The following is an 18,569-nucleotide window of genomic DNA, read 5'->3' as shown; positions in this document are numbered from 1 at the left end:
ATGTTTAATTTGCTGACGTTTCGATCTCTATAAAGAGACCGTTTTCAAATATATAAATGATAAATATATTTATTTTTTATAGCTTTTTGCTTATGAAATTCTGTATTTTTAGGGAGAATTTTAAAAATAAGCCACAATATATCTATATACATGGAAAATTTACTGACGTTTCGATCTCTATTCCAAAGACCGTTTTTAAAGTTAGAAAAAAAAGAAAATATATAATATAAGATTATATAAATAATATTTTATAAATATATAATAATAATAAACAAATGTAACTATCCTGTAAAATAAATGTAACTATCCTGTATATCTTTGAAAACGGTCTTTGGATATAGAGATCGAAACGTCAGTAAAAACCTGTAAATAAATTTATATTGTGGCCTATTTCGAACAAAGAATATTTAAAAAATATAATATAATTAACGTTGAAATAAAAGTGAGTGTACTTCACTGGATTTTCATACGTCTTTCCCCACTTCTCTGCCTTCAAACGATGAAATCACTCCTCCAAATAGTGGAATTATAGTATAGTTAGAAGAACGGAAACTGGTACGATTATTTATTAAGTATTCATAGTGTAATGGATTACATCAATTGCGAATTTCTACTATCGGTCATAGGTGTTCGTTTTAGATAGGTCAACGGTTATTTTAACTTTTTTGTCTTTACCTTTTTAGCATTCATGGTACTAGATTATTAAAATTTTTGATATTCTAGTACCAAAAAATATTCTTACTTTAAGTCGGTAGGATACACCGTTTCTAGAAAAATCGATTTAAAAATTTTTCGTTTTTCCAACATGAAGGTTAAATTAATAGGTACCTTAATTAATTTTATAAATTATCTTTTGTTTCATAAATGCAGCACACAATTTGTAAAATAAGATTTAGAAAAGAACACAAAATAACAAGTATCAAAAGTAGATAGGTACAAAAGATTTTCGATTATGATGACCATTAGTCTCTATGCATACATCTGTCCCTTTGCTTAGAGAACAGCCGAATTCTTGCAAAAATTTTCTAAAGTTATTTCTAAATTCGTTGCAACCATCTTGTATCCTTAGCCAGAGTTTACCAACAAATGCTTTTATGTATCCCCAAACACAATAATCTCAATGAATAAAATCCGGCGACCTTGTTGGCCAAGCAAACGGACCGCCTCTTCCAATTCAGTGGTCTTCGTAGTTATTATCAAGAAAGTGTAATACATTCCTGCTAAATTGAGCCGGACAGTCGCTATGTAGAAACCGTAAATTTTGCAAAATATTAAAAGGCACATTATCTAACAAATCAGGTAAACCATTTTGCAGAAAATGTAAGTAATCAGCTCCATTTAACCGAGCAGGAAATTCCACAGACCCAAGTAGATAATCGTTAACTACTCCTATCCAGACGTTTATGCCAAACCTATGTTGCAACGTGCGAATAATATTGTGTATTATGCATATTAAAAATTCAATTTTTTGCGAATGTCGCTTTATCGCAAAACAAAATGTATCTGAAAAAATCTTCATTTTGATTTTTCTGATTTTGTAACCATCTAGCGAATTTTTCACGAGCAGGAAAATCTCCTTGTAGCAGTGTTTGTAAATTTGTAAAATGAAAAGGATATAAATTTTCGTTGTGTAAGATATTTCCTACGGAAGATTTTGAAATTGTGGGATATATAACAGATAGTCTTCGAACGCTAATTTCTGGAACTTTTTCCGCTTTTCCTCAACTTCCATTAAACTAAAGTGTTCATGTGCTGATGTTACATCATCGTATCGCCCCTTTTTATTATTTTTTTGAGACCACTAAACCTGTTTATCTTAATCGTTGATGAAGAGCTGTTAATGATGAGTGAGTGGGATCACGATTGGGAAAGTTTTCAGGGTGCTGCTCGAGCTTTAAACCTCATTTCGCCATAAACTAAAGCATATCAGCGTATTCCTTGTTAAAAAAATGACCGCAATTTGACAATGAAAAACGTAGGTTATACTTCTGTTGACAGGTTCACGACCAATTATAGTGCAAAAAATATTAATTTAACTCCCATAACAAAAAAACCAAAAATTTTTCAAATCGATTTTTCTCCAAAACCTTGTATCCTATCGACATTAAGTAGGAGTACTTTTTAGTACTAGAATACCTAAAAATTTATTAATTTAGTATCACAAATGCTAAAAAAGTAAAGACAAAAAAGTTATGCGTTAAAATAACCGTTGACCTACCCAAAACGGACGCCTATGATCTGTACTAGAAATTCGCAATGAATGAAATCGATTCAACTCTGGAGGATAAATAATCATACTAGATTTAGTTTTTCGAATTAAAAGCCTTCTAAATGTATTTAAAAATTTAATTACAAGGCGCCATCTTCAAAGAGCCCTAGCTCACTTAGGAACCATTTTCGGACTAGGTCAATTGGATTAAATTCTCTGAAGATTATCTGAGGCATCTCTGGTCTTCTCTTTTTATGAAAAGTTATGGACAGACACCCTGTATAATGTTACAGGTAAACCAAGAAATTGGATAAAACTAGTTTTACCCATATATTTTGCGTATTATCCAAATTGGCTGGATAAAAGGCAAAGTAGATTGATAACTTCTTGATTTATTCAGGTCATTATAGATATATCTAATGTCAAATGGATAAAGCAGCAGTACATTTTGAACTTTGGTATAAAATAACATCACTTACGTTTAAATGGTATTTGCTTTCTTTTCTTTATTAAGAGTCTACTGCTGAATTATTGTCCAAAAGATATAACTAAGCATTGAGAACTTGTTATAACCAAAACAGTGATAAAAATCATATTTATTATTATTCCAAATTATAAACGGTTATTTATTTAAACAAGAAAATATGGTATTAACTGAATAATCCAGAATACAATGAAATATTCACAAATATGTAGCTTTATTCAATATGGTTGGTTAATTCTCTATCCGGGTAATTCTAGTACATATTATCCGATACTCGCGTTTGAATCGAAACATATCGTTCATCCGGAAGAAAAGTGACACAACTCAAAAAATGCATAATTCCAGTTATCTTGTTAAATTGACTACAAATATCCTATACTTTTACCAGGAAAAATGTCACATAGATATCTACTACCAACTTCGAAAGATGGCGGTAGTGTCATTATTCCTTTGGTGGTAAAATGAATACTTTTATTCCGGAGGAATGGAATGACACGGTTGGGCTCTGACGTTGGGCTCTGACGTTCGAAGTTAACGTATCGATTTTTATTAAGAAAACCGTTATATTTTGAGAAGTGTCCTAATATTTTTCGGCGTTTCGTCGGAAAAGTGAGATATTTAGATTTGTGTCGTTTTTCTTGAAAAGGTCAGTAGGTTTCTTATAACATTTTTAATAAAATATAGTTATATTTTGAGTTATGTAATTATTTATGAAGTATTTGATAAATTATATTTTACGTTTTTGTTTTTTTTTCACATGTGACATTATTCTTGAAAAAATAGATTTACTATTTACGGTCACTGTTGAAATATTTAGAGAAATGACTTTTTTCTCGTATATTCATCTACTTTTTTGTAAATAACTAAACATTTTAATAATTTGTGATGGACAGAATCAAACACCTACTTATAAGTTGATTTAAAAAACGAAAAAAATTGTTTTAAATTTATTAATTATTCCTGATTTGTTTAATGTTTATATTCGTTAATGACTCTTACATTCACTGAAATATGTTTACAAAATTGGTCGTTTTGATGATCTTGAGAATAAATTTTCTTTATTGAATGGTGTAGTATCAGTTGTGCAGTCGTATTCGTCAAAAAAAACCATTTTATGATAGCTGCCTACGTATACGCCATTTTGAATATGGATTTGAATTTAGAATGAGGGAGATAGTGCTCATTCAGTTATTGAACGCCAAATTAAAAGATCAAAAAGGTCAGGACCTGTATATATCCCTGATCAGTATGTGACGCTAGTACGCACTGCTAAAAAATCTGGAGAAGCATACAAAGTTGATGAAATTTGTCATCAAGACATTTTTGATAGTGTGTTGATATTGAATCAAAGAAAAAAAATATCAAACCAGAATTGGGATTTCAGAAAGAAAGAAGAAAGGGCTGATCATGATTAAAAAAAAATGTATCCCCAAGTGCTATTTACCATTTTATGAGTCTTTGTAGATTACCTACTATTTACCTGTTATATTCAAGTATTTTCGTTTTATCAAGTGTTAGACATAAAATGTTTATTTTCTTTTATATGTTTAATAATATTTTTTTATACTAGTAAGATAATTTCCATATTAATATAAATAAAATTTAATTTCTAAAGGTTAATACTTTCAATAATTTGTAAAAAAGTGACCATCATTTTAAAAGAAAAGTGACATAAGTAAAAATTTTCATCTTTTCTTTGTTAAATTAGATATCATATTTTTTTTGGTTTTGCTTCTTACACAATTAGAAACATTCACTTACCCATATTCTTCGTTTTTGATTTGAAAATTTTAGCAATTACCGTTTAAAACTGAAAGTTAAACTAAGATCTAAAAAATCTATTTTTGTCTCTGCTGAAAAATGATGTTTTTTGACTTTTGACACTGTTCTTCCGGATGAGCGATATATTAGATATAATAGGCGAGTCTTGTACAGCTGGCGCCATTTCTCGCATCCCAATCTCCAATGTTTTCTGTCAAAGCAATCTTCCGTTTTAAAATCTCTGGCAGTGATTTCATTTTCGACATTTTCTCTCCGTTTTCTATTTTTATAGTTTCTAGTGGAGGGAGTCCATTTTTATATCTTTTTTGCCCATCTATTTTTAGACATTCTCTGTATGTCTCCATACCAGTTTAGACTTTTGCATTCTATATGTGTCTATAATTTCTAGATCAATTTCTTTTTACTTCGAAATATCTTCGTTGTTTACCCTTCAAGTCTCGTGAGCCAGAAATATCGTCTCTAATACATTTTCATGATCTTATTTTTTTTCTTTGTTTCTTTGATTTATTTCCGAGAGTTCGGCTCCGTATAATCCAATACTTTCCACTATTGTTTTAAAATTTTTCTTTTATTTTCTTTTGTTATTTTATTACTCCACAACAGTCCGTTCAATTGCCTAGTGGCTGATTTTGCTTGGCCAATCCTGGAGATTGATATCCTGGAAATTGTAGGACACTCTGTATAGTGACCTTAAATAACAAATTATCAAATATTCAAAATACGGAAATCAACCGCAAAATTTATAGCTGTAAAGAAAATTAATTACAATAATATTTGTTGTAAACAATAAAGTTTATAAAATACTTAGAAATTCACACAAGAACAACAATATATCATTTCTTATATTGTGTTAATTCCTTTTATGGCCAATAATACATTATATTATAACATAAAAGGAGATAAAATTGTAGTTATTTAAAAATATTTGTTACTGAGATGTCACGGTAACAATAAAATGTGTGTTTTCATAATTTACTGAGATATTTTACCGGAAACAATTATCTTTAATTTTTAACGCTCAACTTACTACGATCTTAACGTAAAAACATTCATTTTCTATGGTAACAACAATAATATTACTTTAGAATCTGGTTTATAATTAAAAACTGCATATTTTATATTGTTTACATTTTGTTACATTTAATTTTGTAACATTTCACGTATAAAATGAATTGTTATATTTACAAATATTTGGAATTCTCATTCTTATGAAACTTAATATATTGAGGGAACAGATTAGTAACACAATACAACCAAAAACCAAATGGAACAGTACAAAGGCTAACTGGATCGAATACGAACGAATTTGCATGTTACATTTCAGTAATAAACCGCAACTACTAAATGTAAATGATAAATATAAAAACTTCATGGAAGGCATTGAATATGCCGCTACATATGTTCAATTTCAATCAATAAGCTTTTCAAAAGAGCTAAACTGTCACCCTCACCTTGGTGTGATACTGACGATAAAGTTCTTAACTACTACGCTAAAAACAAAAATACTCCGTCTAAGGAAGTATGGCAACAGGCAAAAAAAATGCAGAGCATTCGCTCACCTAACCCTAAATGTAGTAACTATATGAACTGGATAGAAATTTTTCATATCACCCCATGTTCAGCAGATCAGAAGGTAAAAGATTTAATAGATAATGCAGTTGTTCAAAATAATATAGTTAATTATCCTTTGAAATTTCGGAACTAAAATTTGCATTAAAAAGTACCAATAATACAGCTCCAGGTATGGATCAAGTTACATACGATATGATATGGAATTTACCAATTATCGGTAAATTATTTCTTTAAGAAATTTTTAACAATATTTGGTTATATTATAACGCTGTCATTTAGGAGTGGAAAAATGTTGTACTTGAACCAATCCCCAAACCACAGAAAAATCTAAAAATTGCAGAAACGAATTATTAAGCACCGGTTATAATTTCATTTGACTAGCACTGACTTTTTTTTTGAACAATTTGGTTTTAAAAAACGGTTTAGTAGATACTATTGTCATAGTTTCTTATTTAACAGACATTCAGATATGTTTTTCAAATAACTATTACTTAGGTGCTTGTGTTAAGAAAAAAATTGCTTCTGGCAGATGTTTCTGCGACAGTGTGTAATGTCTTGTGCAATCTTCCAATGCAAACAAAAGTTTATGTAAGGTTGAATAACAATTTTGTTATAGGTCTCAGACGATCGTCCACAGGTTTATCACAGAGCTCCGTTACCTCTCCCCTTTTGTTTAATATTTTTACAAAAGAAATACACAATGAAAAAATAATTATAATGCTATAAATAAATATAAATAAACTAAAATAATTATGTTGCCATCTTTATGGGACCTAATCTGAATAATATTGATAATATAAATGTAAATGGTACCTTATATCCAGTATCAAATAAGGTAACTTATCTTGGAATTATTCTTGACAAGAAGCTTAGCTGGAAACCATTTACATAAAGCATAAGATCAAAATGTTTAAAAAGTGTAAATTTTTTAAAATTCATAAGTACCTGGTGGGGAGCAGATCTACAATCGTGTTAAACTTTTTACAAAGCCTTTATTAGGTCCATTTTGGATTATGGAAATACGTTATACGGATCAGCCAGTCCTTACGCCCCAAAACGATTGAAAATAATGCAAAATACTTCCCTAAGACTCTGGGTGCAATATGTTCAACGCCTGTTAAACCACTTCGGATTGAACCAGTAGAACCACCAGTATTTTTACAGAGAGCATAATCGCGCCACGTTTATTTAACACTTGTATAAAATCTGAGTTTATTTGCGGCAAAATACAAAAGCTACATACGAAAGCTGAACTCTTTACCTTAAAACGCATCTTGATTTTTATCAATAGGTCACTTAAATCAAAAGATATTGAATATTTACCGTTGAGCTGATAAAAATTTTATTGAACATTGATTTCGCGCGCGTAACTGACATGCGAAATCGACGGTCGCTTTAAGCATTGTTTCCAAGAGAACAGTTCATTCTACACAAAAAAAACTAATAAACATTTTTGTTTAAAATTGTTTCAGATACATTTTTTATTTTTTTATTTGAAATATTTTTTTATACGATGTTCAGAGTTTTGGTAAATCGATTTTTTTGCGTTTTTACCCCTTCGCCAGGGGGCTTTTAGGGGGAAGCCCGGGAGTAAAAGTGGCAATATTGTTGCATCTTTTTGCGGTCCTAAAATTGGCATTCTGAGCAAAAATCAGCTTGTTCGTATGATTTTTAGAGGTTCAGTGGCATTTTCGTCTTTGACGACTTAAGTAGATAGACGCTGACAAAAGTAATAGAAATAAAACTTAGGGAACAAATGCCGAGGTCAAACAGATATGAAACGCTAGCGAAGTTGTCCAAGAAATTAAATCAACATCAAATTAAATAACACCTAAGATGACCATGTCCATAGTTTTTCTAATAACCACCTTACCAAGTTTACCTGGAAAGACAGAGAGAAGACCCTTAGGACGTCCACGAAAGTAGTGAAGAGATCGTCAGATTTAAGAACAATGTGGCTACCCACCGACCGAACTATCATGGATCACCATGTAAGATGGAAGCAAGTTATGTAGTTAGCCAAGACTCATCCTTGCTATGCTTTGCTGGGTTTTTTGTGGCAGCCGTAGTTCAGTGACTGTGTTACTGGCTTAACAAGCTGGAGGGCCCGGGTTCGAATCCTGGCACCGACAAAATTTTCAATTTCTAATTTAACTGAGCTGTCACCGTGCTTCGGAGGGCACGTAAAGCCGTCGGTCCCGGCTACGAAAGTAGTCGTTAAGTCATGTTAGGGGCGCTTGCGCGACCTGAAAACCCTAACACTAGACCTTAGCCAGAAGGTTACACGAACTTACTTACTTTTTGCTGGGTTGTAATGATACTAGAAAAAGAAGAATTTTTAAATTAAACTTTCTGAGTAAATTTTTGAAAATTATGACTCAATTTTTTTTGTCAACTTACTTACTTGATCAGAAGACCCATTTGTACCTTTCGGTGTTGTGCCGATTCGTTGTGTGTCAAAATTACTGTAAAATATTAAATTTTAAGCTTAAAACATTATGTGGAAGAATTAACACAAATCCTTAAAATTGACATCTTTCTCCAGTTATAATTTTCTTAATGTTGATGTTGATACACTTAAAAAGAGGAACACCAAACATACTACATCGGCCGGAAACACAAATAGCTATAATGTGGCCTGTTTTTAAAACTGATTAATTATCAATATGTTCCTGATTGAAGGCTCTCAAACATACGCTCTATAATTTTCAAAAAGTATGTAAACAGTCTTTTCTTATTCAGTTTCATCCATTAATCTTATCCTTCATAATAAATGCATTTTCAAAATAAACATCAACGTCTGGTGCAGGTGTTTGTGTGTTGTTGTGCCCTTGCTGCGTCATTTTTGTATCATCTCACAGAAATAAATCAAAGAAAATATGTTGGCAATATCATTTACTATTGACTGACAGAGCAGAGTGCTTTAAACGAATGAAAATTTAAACGCTATATGAAAAAATCTGGCCAACCGTCGCAAAGCGATATATTTTCGAGTAAAATTAAAGGAAATACCAAAAAAATAGGAAATATACGTGTCAACAGTGGCAAACAGTTTAGGTTAATGATTTGTGCGATGTCGAAATACAATTTTTGACAAAATTAACAGTTTTTGATATAGATTCATGTAAATTTTAAGACTAAGTAAAACAAATATTTGCAACCATGAATGGTATTATTGTTGTTCAAAATATTTTTTGTAAATGTGCAAATACGTAAATCGGTTTTTATGATAATTGATTGCAAAGTTGAATTAAAAAGTACTCTTGACAAGATGACAAGGCATCGCATTGCTTGATTCCATTTTCAATAAGAAATGTGATATATACACCAGTCTATCTGGAAAGAAATTATTGATATCACGTAAAAATCTTCATGTTTCTAAAAGGTATATATGGGGTAGCTGATGAAAAATTTGTGAAGAAGTAAAGCTGATTTTGCTTTATTTTTGTTTTAAACAATCTTTAAAAGTGAAAAAATCATTTTTTGCCTATAAAACGTTTCTTATGCAGTTTAGAGAAAAATGGTTCACATAACACTTACAGATCATAAAAAGTTTTTTAACTTTGTTTCAAAATTAAAATATATAAAACATTGACCGAGATAATTTCAAAAAACTCTTATTTTTACAGTAATTTATAAATGTTAATAGTTTTGTTTTTTGCATAACGACATGTAATATAACCACTTAAAATTGTGGTAGTTAATAAGTTATTAAAGTGTGATAAATTTCAAACGGATAAACCCAATAGTTAAAAGTTATTCAATTTGTTTAACGTTTAGCGATTATTTAATAACTGTTCTTGCCCAAACAGTCACTCTATAGGAATTTTGTAAATCGCAATCGATTCTTTGAGGCTTTACTTTGAGGTATATTAAAAGAAACCTCAAGAATATATTAAATTTATTATTAAAAAACAGTTTGCAAAAGGCTGACTCTTTAGTTTATAAACGTTTAAAATAACTTTGTCATTTTTTATGCCATATGCTTGAAAGTAGACCCAATAAAAAACTGGTGAAATAACACTTATATTTCCATTGTACGTTAACATTAAATACTGAAACTTGAACAAATTTCAAAAGAAGAATTGAGAATTAAACAGATTCCAAATGAAGATCTAAATGTTGTGATCCAACTTATAGATCGGATAAACAGTGAAGACGTAAAAAGTTACGTAAAACCCATTAAAATAATGGTACTCGTAAAATACCGCCAAAGTGTAGGGGAGAACTGCCCCCTGCAATATCTGCGCGTGTTTCTTATTATTGATAGTATAAGGTTTTTTTTTTGGAAATTGTGCTTATTCACAGTTTTTCATTAAGCCCATTTACAACTGTGTGACTTAAAAATATCAGTTAAAGGTATTTTAAATGTTTAGAAGCTAAAAATTCAGCTTTGTTTCAAACTGTTTTTTAATAAAAAATGTAATAAAATGTTGAAGTTTCTTTAATACAATAAAATAACTTATCAACTATTCGATCTGTTTGAAATTTGGCAAAATCTAATAATTCATTAACTACCACAATTATAAGTAGTTAATGCCGTTATGCGAAAAACAAACTTTTATAACATCTATAAATTATTACAAAAATAAGGGTTTTTTGCAATTATCTCGGTCATTGTTTATGTATTTTAATTCGAAAACTCTCAAAATCAAGAACTTTTTATGGCCTACAAACTTTGTTGAAACCATTTTTTTCTAGAATGTAAAAGAAACGTTTTATAAACGACAAACAATAATTTTTTCACTTTTACAAATTGTTAAAAAAAGCAAAGTCAAGTCTTCACGGATTTTTCATCAGCTACCCCTCATATACCTTTTAGAACCTGCAAATATCTGTATACGATTTTTTCAGCTTTTTTTCTTCCTTGACTGTGGTAACAGCTTTATTCTCAAAACTGCCTTGGAATTGCCCAAGGCCATTTATTTAAAAATAATGAATCTGTTGCACGTGATTCCAATTGAACAATGTTAAAGAAATAAATATTTGACTTACTTACAATGAGTTAATTGAACTTTGCTGTTTATCGTCGGGTCTCCGAAAAGGTTACTTAAATGCTAAAATTACAAAATGAAACTAGTAGGATTCTATCAGGCATTCTATAAAGTTTTTATACATAGTTTTAAAGAGTATTTAAATTGTACTTACATGCCCATGCAAGGAATGTATTTATATAGAAGCATACTTAATATCAATGCTATCAATGCTCAATTATGCTAGGTTGTTGTCTGATTTCATCAGCTTTATTGCACCCCGAAAATGTGGAATTTTTCTTAAGGTAAAAAGTAAGTAAAAAATATAGCGTGTGCCAAAAGAAGTGGCACGGTCGAATATTTTGCTAAATTTACATTGGATCGAAAAACTGAAAACATATTTTAAACAGTTTTCACAAATCTAGGAAATGACACCAAATATGGCACCCCACATCACACCCTGGAGGTTGGTCGGGGGTGATCTTTGAAATCATGGGAACCCCCATTTTTATTGAAAATTTGGGTTCATTTTTTTTTATAAAATAAGTAATTTTTTCGTATTGTTGATAGATGGCGCTTTAATAGGAAAAATACGATTTATCGTGATACCCTAGGAAAATTACGGAAACGATCCAATATCTCGAGAAATACAATGTTAAACAAAAAAGCATAAAACAAGTGTATTATTTTTCAAAAGTCTATCGAATGAGACCAAACACGACTACTCACCCTTACTCCCTGTGGGTGGGGTGTATGGTAACTATGAAATCGTAAGTAGAAACCCCCATTATTTTTTTATTGCAGATTCAGATTCTACGTCAAAAACTATATTCATCATTCAATTAACATTAGTTGCAGACTTCTGATACTTATCATGAATAGAAAAAAAATAGAGAAAACTTGTTTACTTTTTCACGTAGAATCCGAATTTGCAATAAAAAACTGGAGTTTTTTTGTTTAATATTTCAAAATTGCTTTCCGCCCAACCCCCAGTGGAGGTGTGGGGATAGATTTTGGGGTAATTCATTAGATTTTTGAAAATAATAAACACATATTTTTTGGTTTTCATTTAGGAGTGTACTTCTTGATATATTAGACCGTTTTCATAATTTTCCTTGGGTATCAGGTTAAATCTTTTTTTTCGATTATAGCTTTAACAATTCTAAAGTTTCTTATTAGTGGTGCTACAGCTCTAGTTGAGCGTCGACCTTCCTCAGTCTATTTTGCCAGTCTTTTCTGTTTATCGCCAACCGTTGCGTTTCCTGCACCGATCATCCTCGCGTCCTTGTCCACACCATCCCTCTATCTCACTGTTGGTCTACCTCTATTCTTATTTCCTACTGGTGCCGCTAATAGGGTTTATCTCTTGATACATGTCCAGCCCATCTAGGCCTACCTTATGAAAGGTATTACATCTCTAGCTTTAAGTATTTCTTTATACTTCTCGTACTTTATATTATATCGCGAAATTCCATTCTCACAGATTGTATCTTCCTTTCGAAGACGAGCAGACGATTTTCTTGTTTTGGGGATAGTCCGTGTTTCTGACCCATATGGCAGCACTGGTAGCATGAGTCTTCTATAACCGTCAGCGTAAGTCATAATCTGCGTTGACTTATTAAAGATTTTTTCCTTGTGGTAACTTATTTTTTAATGAAGAATCCAAATCTGTAAAAAAAGTCAGAATTCTCATTTAAGATCATAAAGTTGCCTCCCCTCCTAGTGAGTAGGGTCGTGTTTCGTGTCATTCGCTAGATTTTTGAAAAATATTGAACACGTTTTGTCAATGTTTTTCGATACAATATAAATTTTGCGAAATTTTCGACGACTCGATTTTTTTGGCACACTCGGTATATTAAACGTAAATTTGTAGTACTTCTAGTTTCGTGTACGTTTTTCCATCTTTCATTCGTGTTATTGTATGGAAGTTACTTCTGCTAGCGCTTGATTTCTCCTATTTCAAATAGTCTAATCTAGTCTAAATACTAATGTCACTATTTATTATTGTCTTACTGATCTCATCAACTACGTTTTAAACACTCATTGCTACAAATTAACCGAACACAAAAACAAAAATAGAAATTATTCGCTAGATCGTCGAACTTTCTCTATTTAAAAAACTACAGGACACCTTCGTTTGTTTCATGTCAAGAGACATTACAAACACCACTTTTTTCATTCAGTTTTTTGCCAAATAGTGCGTCAAGAACTGCGTGTACGTTATCTTAAGTTCAAAAAAGAATACTCATTAGCCAAAGTATTTAAAGGATCTGCAGCTTAATATATATCGTAATTCCATAATTATATCAAAAATTATTGGGCACACAGTCGATTTTATGTTTTTATTTGGGGTATTAAGTATTATATTATTAGGTGTATATAAAAATTTTCGTCATATATCTCTTGTAGTAACTACAATAGGTTCCTAAAATGTGGTGTCTTCAACTGTAGACAATTATATAAAAGAAAAGTTTTATTTCTTTTTTAAGATATTTTATTTGTTTTAGTAAATCATGCCTAGAGGAAATTTTTAATGGAAAAAGAACTTCTTTTTCCGTTAAAGTAAAACGTACCTTTCTGATATAGAAGGCCTTAAAAGTGATTCTAACGACGAAGATATAATAATTCCAAAGGAAATTGGAGATCCTTTACCTAAAGATATGGAGGTTATACTTGAACAAATAGACTAGTTCTATAATGTTATGGATTTAATAATTATTGATGAGAAACATTGACTTCAAATTCTAAAGATTACGAAGATACTTATTGAAATATGCCTATATCTGTGAGATGTGAGAACACATAATTACTAGTTGTTTGAAGTCTCCACGTCTAAGTATGTACTTGAATCAATCTTTGAAGTTGGAAGGCAATATTTCACGAGACAATATATATATATATATATATATATATATATATATATATATATATATATATAGACTTAGACTCCACGTCTAAGTATGTACTTGAATCAATCTTTGAAGTTGGAAGGCAATATTTCACGAGACAATATATATATATATATATATATATATATATATATATATATACATATATATATATACACATATATATATATATATATATATATATATATATATTTCGATTCCATAAACTTTGAACCAATCTACATTATGTTAATAATTTGGCTGGTACCCTTACATTATTATACCGAACAAAAATTCGCTCCAAAAAGTAAACACCGAGAATGATATTTCATGCGTGGATATAGCACTTATAAATTATTGGTCAGAGAACAGAAAATATTGCGAATTACTTCGCCAATCCCCAACAAAAAAAAGTATACTTATTACACTTTAGAATGTAGGTAGGGGAGATGCTCATTAAGCAGGCAATGGTATTTCCAGGAAGAAAGTGGGGGCTGTACAATTAGACAATATACACCATATGCCTAAGAACACTGGAGTGTCCATTCCTGGACGATGCTAGAATGCTGGCAGTAAGGAAATCCAGATCAGATGGATTTACACTAAATGTAAGATGCATTTGTGCCTTCAAAAAGATCACAACTATTTTGTGAATTTCCTTAAACAATAAATACTTAAATTTTATATTATTTACATCTTATTTAAATTTTTACTCTATTGTCATTTTTCAATAACTACCATAATTTATTTCATTGCCTATCAATGTCTACAACTGCAGACATTATTTTTTTCGTATACTGGGTGGTGGGGGGCAAAGCAAATTAAAATACAAACAATACCGTCAAATTTTACAAAATATATTTTTATCTATGGAAACAAAAACTTGTAATTCAAAGGAATAAGGTTAATCCCTTCCCCACTTTATGTAATGTTTCTTTTCTAGTAGCTTAATAAGTTTGGTAGGTATTTGTTACAGTCCATCGTTTCGTATAGCTTTTCTCTGTATATTGAATCGTATCCCTGCTTAAGTCTATAAACAGAATGTACAAATCTATAAGTTGTTAATTAATCAATACCGGTAAAGAAATGAATGGTTTATGGAAAACCTAATAATAGACAAAAATATTTTACCAATATATCCAGAAGAGAAAAAGAAAATACATTTATTGTCACTACTGCATTATATCTAACTCATCAAACTTTATGATGAAAATGTATTATTATAATATAAAGTAAACAAATTCAAATTATATTTTTATCATACTTCGATTGTATTTACTTATTAATAAGATTTCTCATATTTCCTCAGATCTCGATCGATGCAATTAACATAAAGTTGAAAAATACAATTTTATATTTGAAACAATGAAGCGAGAATAGGTAAATAGGGAAATACCCACATACTGCATTTTTATAAAGTTAATTTAACAATTGTGAACTATTGACATATGTTTGATCTACAAGGTAATTACGTGTATTGTTGATTTAATAAGTTTCTAGGTAATTAATTAAAAGAAAACATGTCTCTTAGACAGTATTTTAAAACCTATTAAAATTATGAACATGCAGCGTGTAAAATTTTCATTTAAACAGCAAAAAACAACATAATTTGTTTATTTTGAAAACAATTTCCGAACTGTAAGTCAAAACGTCAAAAATAAACAATAATAATTATAATTACTGTTTAGTCTAAAAAATTATAATTGTTTTTGTTTACCTAATGTAGATGAAGAGATAGTTATTATAAGTCTATAAAAATTAAATTCACACAAAAAAAAATTGTATTACAACACAAATAGCATGCAGTAATGGGTATAATGTTAATACTATTGGTAAAATGGTAAAACTAAAGATGGAAAATTAGAAAAATCCAAAATGCTGTTTCTCTTTTAACTATTTATTTTATTATATCTAATTTATTATAATCCTTTAACATCAAATAAACCACGAAATTGTAAAAATGGTTTGCTCAAAAATTAAATAAATAATGAATAATTTTTTACAGAAGAACTTTTTATGTAATACTAGCTCAACACAGCAAAAAAAAGTCTTTTAGGTTTATTGTTGTCCTTTATAAGATCCGTAGGAGACCCAGATGCCTATAGCAAACCCTTTTAGTCCAGCATATGACGGTTTTCTGCTCAGAATTCTTTTTAGATGCATGGATTTCCTTGAAATTTTGACAGTAGGTAGACAATAGCTCAAAGATCAAAATCTCAAAGATAAATAAGGAAATATGTGATTTATACTAATTCCTATACTATACCAACTCGGTGAAAGAAGTTGTACAAAAAGGGTGTACATATGTGAAATTATAAATATAATTTCAGTAAATGAGGACTGTATTACATAGGGCTGGTTCAAATAAATTAGGATATGTGGTAAAAGGTTATACAGATTATAGCAAATAAAAAGTTTATACAAAGTCTTACCAATTCTTCTGCTGCACATACACACACTCGCGGTATTTAGAGGCTTTCAGTCGCCGCTGTTCTTCATACGGGGAAACTGTCCGGTTACCGGTTTCTGAACACGTCTTTCGCGGTACTAACACTGAGATCACACGAGGTATAGCACATTTGCGTCTGTACACGATTTAAAATAGTACTTGCGGTATTTTTCGCGTAACTATAAGCGAGAGAGATAATTAGAGTGGAGAAAAAGCGTGGTAAGTCTGTACCAAGCGATAGATAGCGATAGAGAGATTCTACGTCTGCCTAGTAGGACTCAGCAGACGAAAGAGAGGACGACTGTTTCTAGCAACAGTCAGTAGTGAAGAGAGAATGTCCGTTATCATCGAGAGACAACAGGCAAGAGAGTGTGACTTTCTTTGCTATCTTACAACTGTCTGTATTTCTAATGGAGTGGGGTTAAAATGTGAGTAGGAAGTGTTGGAGAACGGGAAATAATTGTAAAATTGTGGTAGAATGGTAGCTAGTAATACAGCGAAAAAATGACATGATTTTTCGCATGTGAAAAAATTGAACATACTGGGGGCGGGCGAGAAGACTTACGCCACTGGGATAGGGTATCAAATAGTTACTTCGAGAACGAGGGTAAACCAGTATACATTAGGGGTACTGTTGTAATTAACTAAGATAACTAAAAACTATTTAAAATCTAGAGAAACTAAAGTCTATAGAAACTATATACATGTTTGGCAGAAAGTACCACTATTGGTTAAAGGGTAACCTAGCTACTTTCTTTATTGACCTAAGATATTCGCCATTAGGTGTGGATACCCTAACAGTTCGAACAAGAGAGTCTTTGCCTGGGAGCACTTCGATAATCTTTGCCAGAGGCCAGAGGAGTGGGGGAGTCTCTTCATCTTTAATTAGTACAACATCACCTATCTTTAAAGGATCAGTAGCGATGTTCCACTTACTCCTACTTTGGGTCATATGCAAATATTCCACCGACCACCTTTTCCAAAAGGTTTGATGAATTTTCGAGATATGCTGAAAGAGGGAAAGACGGTTCTGTGGTATTTCTGAGAGATCTGGTTCTGGTGGACTTGTAAGACTTTTTCCTACAAGGAAGTGTCCGGGCGTTAAGACTGAGAGATCATTTGGATCGTTTGAGAGCTGAGTGATAGGTCTTGAAGTTAAAATGGCTTCGATTTGACAAATTATTGTATAAAAAACTTCAAAGGTAAAACGAAGATTTTCTACAAGACGATAAAGATGGTATTTGGCACCTTTAATCCCTACCTCATGCAACCCAAATTGAGAAGGGTTACGAGGCACTCCAAATTTAAAACGAATAGAGTTTTCAGAGCAGAAATTAGTAATCCTCTGCGAGAAGTTCTTACTTTTAAAGAGTTCGTTTAACTCAAGAAGCTGATTGCGGGCACCATAGAAATTAGTAGCATTGTCTGACCATATAATCTCGGGAGCGCTCTGCCTTGCAATAAATCTTTTAAGGGTGAGAATAAAAGCATCAGCTGTTAAGCCGGTGACAAGTTCGATATGAACACATTTGGTGGTCATACATATGAAGAAGGCTATGTATGCTTTGTATAATGGAGCCTTTCTAAGATGAGAGGATCGGATCATGAAAAAACCTCCGTAATCTACTGAGATCTTTTGGAAAGGTCTTGTCGAGAGAACACGATCGGGATGGAGATCTGCCATAAGTTGTGTTGACTTGGGTGTCATGAAACGGAAACATTTCACACAGTCGTGTATTATCTTCTTTGTTTGTCTTAGTCCAGAGATAGGCCAATATTTCGAACGAAAATTTGACAACGTGGTCAAGGCACCTGCATGTCCCAATTTAACATGCATTTGTTTTATCATTAATTTGACAACTGACTGATTAGATGGTAGTAGCAAGGGATGTTTCTGTTCGAAAGAGATAAGGGCAAATTCTAATCTACCACCTACATGAAGAAGTCCAGTTTTCTCAGAGAGGAAGGGGTTTAGTGCCCTGATAGTTTTATCAGAGATTATTTTCCGATGTTTTAACTCATGAAATTCTTTAGGAAAGGCCTGTGATTGTATGTACTTAACAATCAGTGGTGGAGGAGCTTATTTCACAAACCTGCAGTGGTCCTAATTCTAAAGGTGAATTAGTATGTCTTTTTCTTAGATTTGAGAGAAAACGAAAAACATATGCGAGAGTTCTCTGAATTTTTGAAAATGACGAACATTTATTAAAAA

General features: G+C 31.3%; 1 protein-coding gene across 4 annotated transcripts in view; it reads left to right on the top strand.

Annotated features, from left to right (window-relative positions):
* Positions 1 to 18,569, top strand: part of LOC140436664 (uncharacterized) — a 604,390-nt gene that overhangs the window by 75,865 nt on the left and 509,956 nt on the right. The gene's annotated exons all lie outside the window — the stretch shown is intronic.

The sequence above is a fragment of the Diabrotica undecimpunctata genome, chromosome 3 (assembly GCF_040954645.1).
Source record: "Diabrotica undecimpunctata isolate CICGRU chromosome 3, icDiaUnde3, whole genome shotgun sequence".
NCBI lineage: Eukaryota > Metazoa > Arthropoda > Insecta > Coleoptera > Chrysomelidae > Diabrotica > Diabrotica undecimpunctata.
The sequence above is the reverse complement of the archived record's forward strand: the minus strand, read 5'-3'. Positions and strand labels throughout refer to the sequence as shown.